The following is a 12,562-nucleotide window of genomic DNA, read 5'->3' on the forward strand; positions in this document are numbered from 1 at the left end:
ATCATTCCTTACCTATTCGTTTGCCATGGTGATTTCCAGAAAAAAAATCAGCATGTCAAAAATCAAATCTGGCGCCCAGTGTTAAGTGGCTGTTATTGTGTATAAAGAGCGAGGTTGACAGCGATTTAATTATTAATAATGACACATTTCCGTTGCTTTAGAAAATGGCGAGTGATTTACCTTGTCAATATCTATAGATACATAGTCGAGCTATCTTTTTTTTAACAAGACGTTTTGTCGGAAGATTTTATTAATTTAGCATGTGTATGCATTATAACTAAAAAAAACCAATAAATTAAGGTTCATGTTAAGTGACAAAATGACCCCACATTGAAGAAATTTAAAAATATAAAAATGATCAGTAATACCCAAAATAAATAAATGAAATTTACATATGGTTTAAAAAATTATATATTATTTCTACATATGTATACATTTTCAAGAAAAAAAATCACAAATCTTAGTAATAATGGCATTATTAGCAAAAATTATCCAGTATATGGCAAATTCTCAAATCCATTAAAAAGAACACACATGAACCAAATAAAACCACCAACAGTATTGGCCAGTTATATTTAAGTTACTACTACCATTGAAATGCGTCAATTATATAAAGCCCCACAACGACACTATGCGAATTTCAAAATGAACATGTTTATACCATGAGTTGCTATTTATAGATTTTTGAAAAAGTCTAAGTTTCCAATTGCATAGCATGCGATCAAGAGGAGTTATGATGTTATGAAATATATTTCATGAAACTATATCATTTTCCTATTATCTCCATAACAATGACGCTTATGTGAAATTAACTTATTCAATAGAATCTTGATACATTTAAGTCTCCTCCCGATTTAATTTCATCTGTCGTTCATCTCTGTCAGCAAATTGTATTGATCCGCATTTACGAATTTATTCAATATTGCTTACATATTTTATTTATTTGATTAAATAACTTGAAAATACCTCATAAACAAATTATAAAAACTTAAGAACAAATTAATGAATCGGTAATATTTTATAAATTGTCGAAATTGAAAAGAAATATTTTTCGAATATACTTCCGGCAAATAATGGCTAGCTGAACAGGTAAACATGACAAGACAATAACAAATGCATTTTTTATCGATGACGAGACTTTTATAGAAAGGTAAATGTTCACTTGGTTTAATATGTACGTGTGCCTAGTCCAAATACAGTACACTCCACGCGTTTCCCCCAATTTCCCTCCATACTCCACGGTGATTGACCTGGAGGGAGATTAAAAAAATCCCGCCAGACGCTGCGTTTGCATGATTTTGGACGCGGCGGTTAACGATCGGCAAAAGTGATAAACCGACGCAGCGGCCCTCGGCATTGGCAACGCGGGGGAAACTCCGCATTTTACGAGATAACGATAAATTTAATTTTGTTTGACTTCCTGATTTTCAAATAAATTACATTTATTGCAAGTACATACATGTACATTCAGGGCCCTCAATCTATCAAATCTGCCGCCGAATTTCGGCGGCAGTCCCCCACCTGAAAAATTCCCCCTCAAAAAAAACAAAAAACTTTTTTTTATTTTTTTTTATAGAAAGATGTGTCTCATGATTATTATTTCTCAATTCTTTTTCCAGTCTTCGAAATTAGCACACGCCTGATCGCCTGTGGCGAGTAAAATTACTGCTGGGCACATAAAAAATTCATGTTTGTAGCCCGCCAGGCATGTAAATTATTGAAGCCAATTGACAGTTTATAAAAAAAATATTGTAAGTTCTTGATATTTGCATATATATTTTTCAATTTTGCGATTAAACACCTTGCCGGAAGATGTAAAACAATGAAATTTGATTGGTTTAACATGCAAACACGCACCTGCTTGCGCTTGTCATCATTATTGTATTTGACCGATGCATTTCTGTCACATTCAGTTCTTATTGATAGTTTCTCTAGAAATTAATTGAGTAGATGCTTTTTGAATTTATTATTTCAATCAAGTAATACGCTTCTGTTTTCGTCAATGTCAACAAATGTCATTGTTGAGTCGACAAAGAGGCTATGCAGTATCTAAGGTATGTTCATAGGGCTATGCCTAGTAAAGCACTTCCAAAATAGAAAATTGACAATGATCTAGAGAAAAAGGAAGCCATTGCTGCCAAAAAACGGTACGAGGACACCAGAGAACCGGTGTAACGAACGAACGACCTTATTCTAGTGACTTATTAGATGTCATTGTATTCACTACTATTGAAACAAATGTTCTGCTTTACTATGTGTAGCGTTTAAGTGCTAAAATGTTGTGATTCGTTATATTTTTGGTTTAAAAGTTTGGGCATGTACAAAATATGTTTGGCATGTAAAAATTCTTAAGTAACTGGCCCGACTGGAATGTAAGTTTTCAAAGCTAATTTCGAAGACTGTATTTCAATTTTTTTTTTCAAACATACTAAATTATGAAAAATGCAATGAATATAGTGCAAACATGTACAAATGAAATAATGAGAGAGTAAGTAAAAAAATCCCCCAAAAAGGGAAACACCGCGAAAATTCCCCCTCTTAATGGCTGCGGACCCCTTCCCCCAAAGAAGTGTGAGGGCCCTGACATTTTGTATAATATTTACAATAAAACAAACAACCAATATTGATCGATCCCAACGTGGTTGTAGAAGTAGTTGTTGTTGTATAGAAAACTCGTTGATTTACGACAAACAAAACGTCGTCTTTTAATTAATACTTACCAATTAATATAAACACAGTTTGCAACATTGTTTTTATTTTGATAATTTAATCCAAAGTTTTCATGTTAGCAGGTGATTTTCTATACTGAACATGTAAACAAATGACCAAGGACCCTAAAAATCTCGCAAATCTGTGTGAATTGACAGTTTGACGTAATCAAAGAAAAGCCGCTTCCTGTCTAAAGGCATAACTTACTCAAGTAAACACGTTCAACGAATGCATAAGGAATGGTTTTAATTGTCGGAACAAAGTCAATTCTCTGCTCCCTAATGCATTTATTTTCTCTTTGAAGTAAGGTTATTCCATTGATTTCTAAAAGAAGGTGGTTACTATTGAGTTGATAGTTGCATTTAATATTCACAGTTGTATTCTTGTTGCGTCGACATTCAAAACAATGTTTACCAGTAATTATGGACCAAATCGGCAGAGTGACATTCACGCATGTTAATCCCTTTGTTCAAAACACCGCAGACAGCAGTCTACACAATAGGTTAGTAGACAAGCTTTGCGTGTTTTCAAAACGTCAAACACTTAAAATCCAGTTCCGCCCAGATGTCTTCTTTAATCAGTTTACAATACAATTACTGTTAAAATAATAACTCTACCGTATAAATACCGTAACGATGAAGATTCGGCGTGTATGATTTGAAATTATTTTGGAGGAAATATCAACTTATTCGCGATGTAATTTTGTTAAAAAATACCAAAGAAACTTTTAACCGAAATCAACAAAATTCAATATTCTCTGCGCTATAAAGTTTGTATAAAAAAATTCAATACACGCAGGCTTTGCAGGAGTATACATTGTACATTGCAGCATAATTTTCGCGCGCTTTTGTCGGGAAATATACATGATGACTGTATATTGGAAGCATTTGTAAACGTCGTGTTAACATTAAAAATCATAGTGTGTTTCTGATTACTAATTATTATTCTCATTTGGAAATTTTACGGAACATTTATTCTTGTCTTATATGTGTTATGATTTAAATATTAATTTGTCAAATGTCTTATATTCATTCATATTGTAGATGTACCTGTGAATTAAAAATCATAATTTTTATACGTATTAATTTTCTATACAATTATCTTTTTTATACATGTACTACAGTATTTAAACAATTTATTATAACATTGTTTTTATTTTTTGGCATGCCTAGTAGCACACTGCTAAAGCGGTCACTGATAAGAACGGAAATTGTCTGCATTTACCTACTAGGCTTAAGTAATACATGCCGCGTGAATTAGCGAACGCGGCGTAACAACAAGCGTTTTATCGAGTTCACCTCGCTCTCTCAACGCCGCGTGGACACTCGCTAGCAGAAAAAACCCGCGGAGGGAGCGCGTTTTTTGGGGGAAACGCGTGGAGTGTACTGTAATTAGATGTAATCTACCGATTAAGTCTAAACGCCTAACGTCGTTTTCCTATAGCAAATTGATTTCAACTTAAACTTCAATTTTTCTCGTTAAATCTTTGCTAATGCATAAAATTATCATTAATTAGACATAAATGTGAGCGATTACCTCTTAAATGTGTAAAAATTGTGCTTTTAAAACACTTTTGTACATTTAAAAAATAAACATACACAACACACGAAGTGTGTTTGTCATTTATAGAAATACATTGAATTATCTTGAACGAAATTATTTTTTGAATAGGTTACACATAACCAATTGTTGTTGTACAACAAACCACATCACTTTTTAGCTTTCTGTACTCTTTAATTAAATGAAACCTATATGTGTGTGTTAAAACTACCAGTTGTATGCATCATTAATTGTTGAGCAACGTTATGAAATGTATTCTTTAATAAAAATGTGTTTGACAGCAAACACGGAATAATACTTAAAGGGATCTTTTCACGCTTTGGTAAATTCACAAAATTGAAAAAAGTTGTTTCAGATTTGCAAATTTTCGTTTAAGTTATGATTTTTTGTGAGGAAACAGTTATACTGAACATTTACCATGGTCTAATATAGCCATTATATGCATCTTTTGGCGATTTAAAAACCTGAAAATTATAAAGTGTTGCAACGCGAAACGATTGAATAATTTGGAGAATTCTGTTTTTGTCGTTTAATTTTGTGAAACTACGAAGATTGCTTATATAAAGTTTAAAATAGGTCGCTTATACATACTTGGCAGGATGGAGGAGCGGTCTAATTGGTTTTTACTCCAGGACTCCGGGGGTCACTGGTTTCAGCCTGATGCAGGCTACTTTTTTTTCCCTTTTTTAAAATTTTATTCTTGATTGTTTACTGGAGCTTTTTAGATCCAATGTTTATATTTATCAATATAAAGGATTTAATGACAAACTTCAAAACACGCCAAAAATCTGTGAAAATGCCCCTTTAATAAAACATTTTTTTAAAGAATATATGATAGGTGTTTATTTCGATCTAATACGCCATATGGGGCCCACGAGAACAACATATTTTCATAAGAAGTCAACAAAAAGAAAACAAAAATGCACAAATACGCACCAGCCCTATGCTCACACGCACACACTCACAAGTAAACAAAACATACATAAATGTACATGAACAAAATTTAAATCATGAATGAAGGTGGAGAAGCTCATTATGAGTGAGACATAATAATCATCGAAACATAATACTGATAATCGAATAGTTCATTAAAAGCGAAAAAAGTCTCCGACACTGTATTAATGGACATACACTATACTTAAATCCCTTAGATAACTTACCCTTTCTCGTTCTATTGCCCAATTTAACTCTTGTGCATACTTCTTACTCTAAATGCAAATATTATCTTGGTTTGAGGATTTCAATGTTATTTTTGTGATCATGGAGTCGAAGTGCAAGACTTAACAAGATGTGTTTGTGAAACACAATGTCCCCCTATATGATGTTTGACCTTGAAGGATGACCTTGACCTTGTGAAGAATGACCTTGACCTTTCACCACTCAAAATGTGCAGCTCTATGAGATACACATGCATGCCAAATATCAAGTTGCTATCTTCAATATTGCAAAAGTATTCATAAAATAAGCGATTTGGGCCACATATATTTGACTTCTGACCTTGAAGGATGACCTTGACCTTTCACCACTCAAAATGTGCAGCTCCATGAGATGCACATGCATGCCAAATATCAAGTTGCTATCTTCAATATTGCAAAAGTATTTATAAAATAAGCGATTTGGGCCACATATATTTGACCTCTGACCTTGAAGGATGATATTGACCTTTCACCACTCAAAATGTGCAGCTCCACGAGATACACATGCATGCCAAATATCAAGTTGCTATCTTCAATATTGCAAAAGTATGCATAAAATGAGTGATTTTGGCCACATATATTTGACCTCTGACCTTGAAGGATGACCTTGACCTTTCACCGCTCAAAATGTGCAGCTTCATGAGATACATATGCATGCCAAATATGAAGTTGCTATCTTCAATATAGCAAAAGTTATTGCAAAATGTTAAAGTTGGCGCAAACAGACCAACAGACAGGGCAAAAACAATATAGTAGTGGGGGACATAAAAAAGGATGTTGTTTCGCTTGCGGTTGTTAAATCCATACAGGGCTTCCCGCTGGCACAGCTGCTGATATTCGGATCTGAATACCTAAACTTATTCAGACCTTATTCTTAACCGTTGCGCGTTTTACGTTATCGGATTTTAGGCGGGAATACAACTCAGTGAAACTATTCAATTTTCTTATACAACATTGAGAATATTAACAGTTATTGAAATTAACAATATCAGCGACATCTTTTTAAAGACTAAACACCTTTTCAAGTATCGAATTTAACATGTCAATAAAATACATTAATACCAAAAAAGGTTTCATTTACATGTAATATTGTTCACATTAAACCTTCAGAGCTCCAGATAAGGGTCGTTTTTTCGTAATTACGAATTATTTTTAAGTCCGTTACGTATTTATTTTAAAATCTTGTCGTACCATTAAGAATTACAAAATCAAGTTACGAACAATATTTTTACATCGGTTCGTATCGATTTTTATTGAGTTCTTTTCGCGTATTAAAGATCTTTGCGGTGCTTATATAGAATGGTTATCGGGTTTGTTTAACAAAGCGCATTTTTTCCAATAAAAGCGGCGTATACAGGCTATCTGTTAAAAAACAATGGCGGCGCCCAGAGAGCGTCCAAAAAAAACTGCAAAGCGTCCAAAAACACGCTTTTAACATATTGTACGCAAAGTGAGCCGAAGTTTAATGTTTAGAAAGACATAATAGAAAAGATCTTATACGATGTTGTATGTTCAGTTTCCGACACAGTCGGAAAAGCTAAACAAAAACGCGACACGACGGGTCCAAACTTAAACACACAAAAAAGAAAACATTGAACGATTTAAAGGGACAAGTCCCGTGTCTAATCGTTGAAAAGATTGAAGGGGAGACCCGTTTTAATTGTGAAATATGTAAAAATTCATCTAAGGCATGCAATATAGAATAGTTTTGACATATGAAGGTATATGAAAAATAAAATTGTATTATACTGAAACTCGTATAAATAAAGTTGCTAGTATGTTAATTTTGATTTTTTTTGCATGAAAATAACCATTATTTTTTTTTAGGTCATTTATAAAAAATAAGAATTATTTTCCAAAACTTAGTAGTAATGTTAAGAAGAAAATTACAGAGTTAAGAATTCTTTTTGAAAATCTGGTAGTAATTTAAGAATTTCACAAAACCTTATCTGGAGCTCTGACCTTTAAATGAAAGTGTCGCTTTAACTATTTTCCGTGTCTTAACTTAATAAGCCGCGAATCGTTTGCTAAAAACAGTTAACAAAAAGGGCTATACGTTCTAATTCTTAATGAAATACAAAAATAAGTATAACATAATTAATAACGTCCATAAACACACACAGCAAGATCAAAGTTTTAAAGGGATCTTTTCACGCTTTGGTAAATTGACAAAATTGAAAAAAGTTGTTTCAGATTCGCAAATTTTCGTTTTAGTTATGATTTTTGTGAGGAAACAGTAATACTGAACATTAACCATGGTCTAATATAGCCATTATATGCATCTTTTGACGATTTTAAAACCTAAAAATTATAAAGCGTTGCAACGCGAAACGATTGAATAATTTGGAGAGTTCTGTTTTTGTCGTTAAATTTTGTGAAACTACGAAGATTGCTTATATAAGGTATAAAATACGTCAAGTATGTGTACTCGGCGGAATAGCTCAGTAGGCTAAAGCGTTTTTACTTCAGGACTCTGGCAGGACTCCAGGGGTCACTGGTTCGAAACCTGCTCCGGGCAATGTTCTTTTCCTTTTTTTAATTTTATTCTTGATTTTTTACTGGAGCTTTTACGATCCAATGTTTACATTTATCAATATAAAGCATTTAATGAATAAGTTAAAAAATGCCAAAATCTGTGAAAAGGCCCCTTTAATGGTTAACTAATATGACATTCCACGTAAATTATTATTTTCGTCTAAATCGAATACTATATATAGAGAAACAATATATTTATAACCGACCAATGAGGTACATGTAACATTATGCAACTTTCAATTTACACAGTGCTATATGGCAACAATATGGAATTCGAACAGTGATAGTGTTTTAAGGTCTGGACTATCATTACTTGTAAGTTTGTATAAACATTCTTCTAATGCAATTAGTAAAATAATGTTTATATTTTATGTTTAATAATTTATTGCATGATTATTCTGTGCTGTTATATGAATTTGATGCCGTTAAAGCTTCCGACATGAATTCATGTCGGAACGATGCTATTGCAAAATAACGTTAAACGATATGAGGTCGATGTAAATCGACCTCATATTTATAGGAGTAACGTACCTTCTCGAAAAAGTGCACTAAATGCGCATTTAATGCGCATTAAATGCGCTTTTAATGCGCATTAAAGCGCATGTTATTGGCACCGTATTTTTTGCTGAAAAAAATATGGTGCCAATAACATGCGCTTTAAAGCGCATTTAACTAAACAAGTGCATTTTTCTGTTCAAATAATACACTTTTTGAGTGTATAAATGCACTTTTGTGTGTATTTTAAAGTGTACTTTAGTGTTTTTAAGTGAATTAATACGCTTAAGTGTATTAAAGTGTATTAATTCGCTTACCGTTTTTTTTTTCCCCAAAAAGTACACTTGAAGCGTATTTTAAGCGTTTTAATTTACTTAGGAAAACATGAAAAAATACACTTAAATACGCTCTTGTGTATTTTTTGAAAAAAATACGCTCTAGTGTATTTTTTGAAAAATTTGGGGAAAAAAATACGCTCAAGTGTATTTTTTTTTTAAATACGCTCTAGTGTATTTTTTGAAGAAAAAAAAACGCTCAAGTGTATTTTTAGTGTATAAAGTGCACTTAAGTGTATCTTTGAAAATGTCTATTAAAAACACATTCATTTGGATATGAAAAGTGGCCGGTTTAAATATGATCTGAGAGAACAACAGCAAATAAACTTTGAAATAAACACATTTATTCACATAAATCATTTTAAAATAAACAAGTAGTTAAGGCCATTCTATGGGTGCTTAAAAGCTTTTCCGCTTTCCTCTGCAACTGCTTCCCCCTGTCCCTATACTTTTTGGTTTACATTGTTCCATACAAAGAATGCATTGAAAAAAAACATGTCAATATACAATTTTTTCAAACAATATCACAATAAATAACAATGGCAAATAAAATATGTTGAAAGACAAAGACATACATGTAGGCTTACCAAATTGTCAAATAGCAAAATAGTTTTTTTTAAATCTTTCTCAATCCTCACATGGTTTTTAATATTGTTAAAGATTTTTTCTTGCCAAACTTGTAATGTGGCGCACAAATTATGTAAGTTTTTCGAGTTTATATGAAAAAACCTAAAATGACATCAAAGATAATTCGTTCTTATTATTAAATATATAAGCACTATGGACATGAAAGCACATTTGAGATCTACATAACTTTCCAAACTTGGAAATATATACAACCATTTACAACTATTTACTCACAAGTTATCTCAGTTTTAACTATAAAGGGGACATATCAACAGCTAGAACAGTATTTTATAGTCTGAAATAGATTTATTTATTAAAAATAACGTTATAAATAATTTCTAAACACAAACACTTTCAGAGGGTAAGAGAGACATTCGGCGGCCGTGGGAAAATCTTAGGAGTGACACAAATTCAAATAAACTTGTAATGTGGCGCAAAAATTATGTAAGTTTCTTGAGTTTATATATCTAAAAAAAATACATTAAAGATAATTCATTCTAATTATTAAATTTATAAGCATATGGACAATGAAACGCACACTCGCTAGGTTTTGGCAAACAATAACCTGCTCAGTAAGTTTTTGTGGGTTTTTGGCAAGGTGGTTTCCTGTGGGTTTAAACACTTTTTTGTATTAAAGTATGTTAAAGTCTTTTACAATTTTGTGCTGATATGTTTCAGTAAAAAAAGTAATAGCCCCATGCAGTTTTAAGGGAAAAAAACACAATGTGCAGGAAAATCATCTTTATAACACAAACAAATAAGAACATAACAATTGTACACTTCATTATAAAATGAGGCATTTGTGGAAGATTGTATGGAAAAAACGATTAACCGCAATGTTCCGCAGTGGGTCAATATATTTAGATCGCAGCTGCTGCAGAGAACTAGGTCACAGCTGTTGGGGGTACCTGAACCGCAGTGGCCGGAGGAACCTGGACTTCAGCATTTGGAGAGACCTTGACCGAATATGGTGGTGGGACCAGTAGTCCAGTACAGCAGCCATTTGAGAACACGACCGCAACCGCCAGGGGGACCTGGATGGCAGCCAGTGCCTAGACCTGATCTTGGCAGCTGGAGGGACCTGGAAAGCAGCAGGCGAGACCGGAAAAGCAGGGGCTGGAGTGACATCTACCACTGATGTTGCTTGTGTCCTTCTCTTCTTAAGGATCTTGAATGCGTATTGATCTGCAAAAGATAAACATGATATCACACACTATCAAAAGGGCGAGGCATTCTTCATACTTGTTAAATTGTAAGGTTTTTGTTTCACTTAACTATGAAATATTGCTGTAATGGTAATCTTGTTGCGATTATAATTAGAAATTTAAATCAATGCAAGTTTGTTTGCTTGTTGTTTTTGTTTGTTTATTTTTGCAATTTTTTAATCCTGTGATCACATGTGACTAAACTCTTATCATCAAAGAAATAGCGTTTTGTAGACAATACAGTTTGAAAATGAACTAAGATGCGTGGTCTCATTTGGCTGTCTGGACTGGCTGGAAGTGTGATGCATTTTAAATGCAATAACCTGTATAGTTTTACCTCTCAACAAATCCAGCTTTTCTTAGTCAAGCACAGCCCACTCTCCTGCTTCACTCTAGTTGGCCAACTCTTGAAGGGTAAAAACCTGGTGTTAAAGTCCATACATCAGTCAGTATCCCCCTGTTTCTTCCTTTTTTAGCAGGTGATAATGCACATTCTTTCCTTGGGGCAAGAGTTTTACCTTTAAAATCAAAATATAAAAGTTCTCATTGAAATATGAGGGAAAGAAGTCATTTCAGTAATGACCAGACTTAGCTATAAATGAAGTTTAAGATGACAATAACCATAAAACACAGCCATAATAATTCACTGTACACAACATTAACACTTTTTAATTTGTATATTTATCTATTTTTGTTTCAATTGGTGTTAGTTTTCCTTAAAATTACAATGCATTTACTTATCCTTATACCAGAGACAATACATAAACATGATAATGATCATAATTAATTCAATGAACTTAATTCAAAAAGGGATGCAGAAATAAAAATACAAACCTGTTACAACTGTTCTTCAGTATCCAGCCACTTTGGACCTCCTTTGATTTACTACATTGTAGTAAATACACTTTGTTTTCATCACACAATACTTCATGCTGACAGTATTTCAAGACATTTGACACTACAAGTACAATTTAAAATCTTAATTTGCTAAATCATGTCTAAAAATGTAGCTCATTATCAGTTGCTGACACCTGCTTGTTTAAACAAATTTACTTCCTGTGTCCTAAACCAATCAAAAGTGGCTTGTTTTCAAAACAAAAACTATCAACCAATCAAAAGTATGCAGATGATATGCACCCCTTTGTTAGGCATTGCTGCATCACTGATAAGAGATTAGTGTTTATGATGCATATTTGATTTAATTGGGGGAGAGCTGATCTTTTATCTGTTGTGTCAGCTTGAGATATATCTACTGATAAAGGCAAATTTCAACACCAAAATATTTATGGAATAATACACATCACTGATAACAATTCTTCTCTTTGTGACCTTAAATTGAATATCATTACTGAGAAATGACAATCTGTTTATTGTTTATGAAATCACAAATTACAATACATGCACATAACCCTTAGCATATTATATTTATTTGTGAATATTTCAATTTGACATACTGAAAGGTGTTTAAATATTATTTTAATTGCCTTTAAAAAATGTGTTTAGTAGACAATGTGGTAGATATTAATTTTATTTGGGTTAAATATCAGTATAAGAAATTTGAGAAAATATAATTTAAATATTAAAAATATTGAAAGTGTCAAAAATATTATGTGGGCTTGCCAGAAGCCCACATAATATTTTTGACACGTTCAATATTTTTAATAAGTGACCCACAGCCTGATTTAGTTGAACTTGTGCTTTTTAAAGCTGTTAAGCATTGTTGTTAAAAAATTTATTATGAATAGTATTATTTTCTTGATGTTTTCAAATAATCAATAAACATTTGATAATGTCATACATAACACTTGTATTTGTGTTGTTTTTGTAAATACTACAAAATTTTTACTACTAATATATAATGTATGAAAAGTATAAAATATGTTCAGACCCAGAAAAGATA

At 32.5% G+C, this 12,562-nt stretch overlaps 1 long non-coding RNA gene across 1 annotated transcript; it reads right to left on the reverse strand.

Moving 5' to 3' along the window:
• Positions 1-10,277: 10,277 nt before the first annotated feature.
• Positions 10,278-11,720, reverse strand: LOC127864001 (uncharacterized). Its single transcript, XR_008041326.1, has 3 exons — positions 11,497-11,720; positions 11,000-11,180; positions 10,278-10,642 (listed from the first exon to the last, which is right to left on the reverse strand). It is a non-coding gene; the product is annotated as an uncharacterized LOC127864001 (long non-coding RNA).
• Between the last annotated feature and the right edge of the window lie 842 nt (positions 11,721-12,562).

This window comes from Dreissena polymorpha, chromosome 1 (genome assembly GCF_020536995.1).
Source record: "Dreissena polymorpha isolate Duluth1 chromosome 1, UMN_Dpol_1.0, whole genome shotgun sequence".
In the NCBI taxonomy this organism is placed as follows: domain Eukaryota; kingdom Metazoa; phylum Mollusca; class Bivalvia; order Myida; family Dreissenidae; genus Dreissena; species Dreissena polymorpha.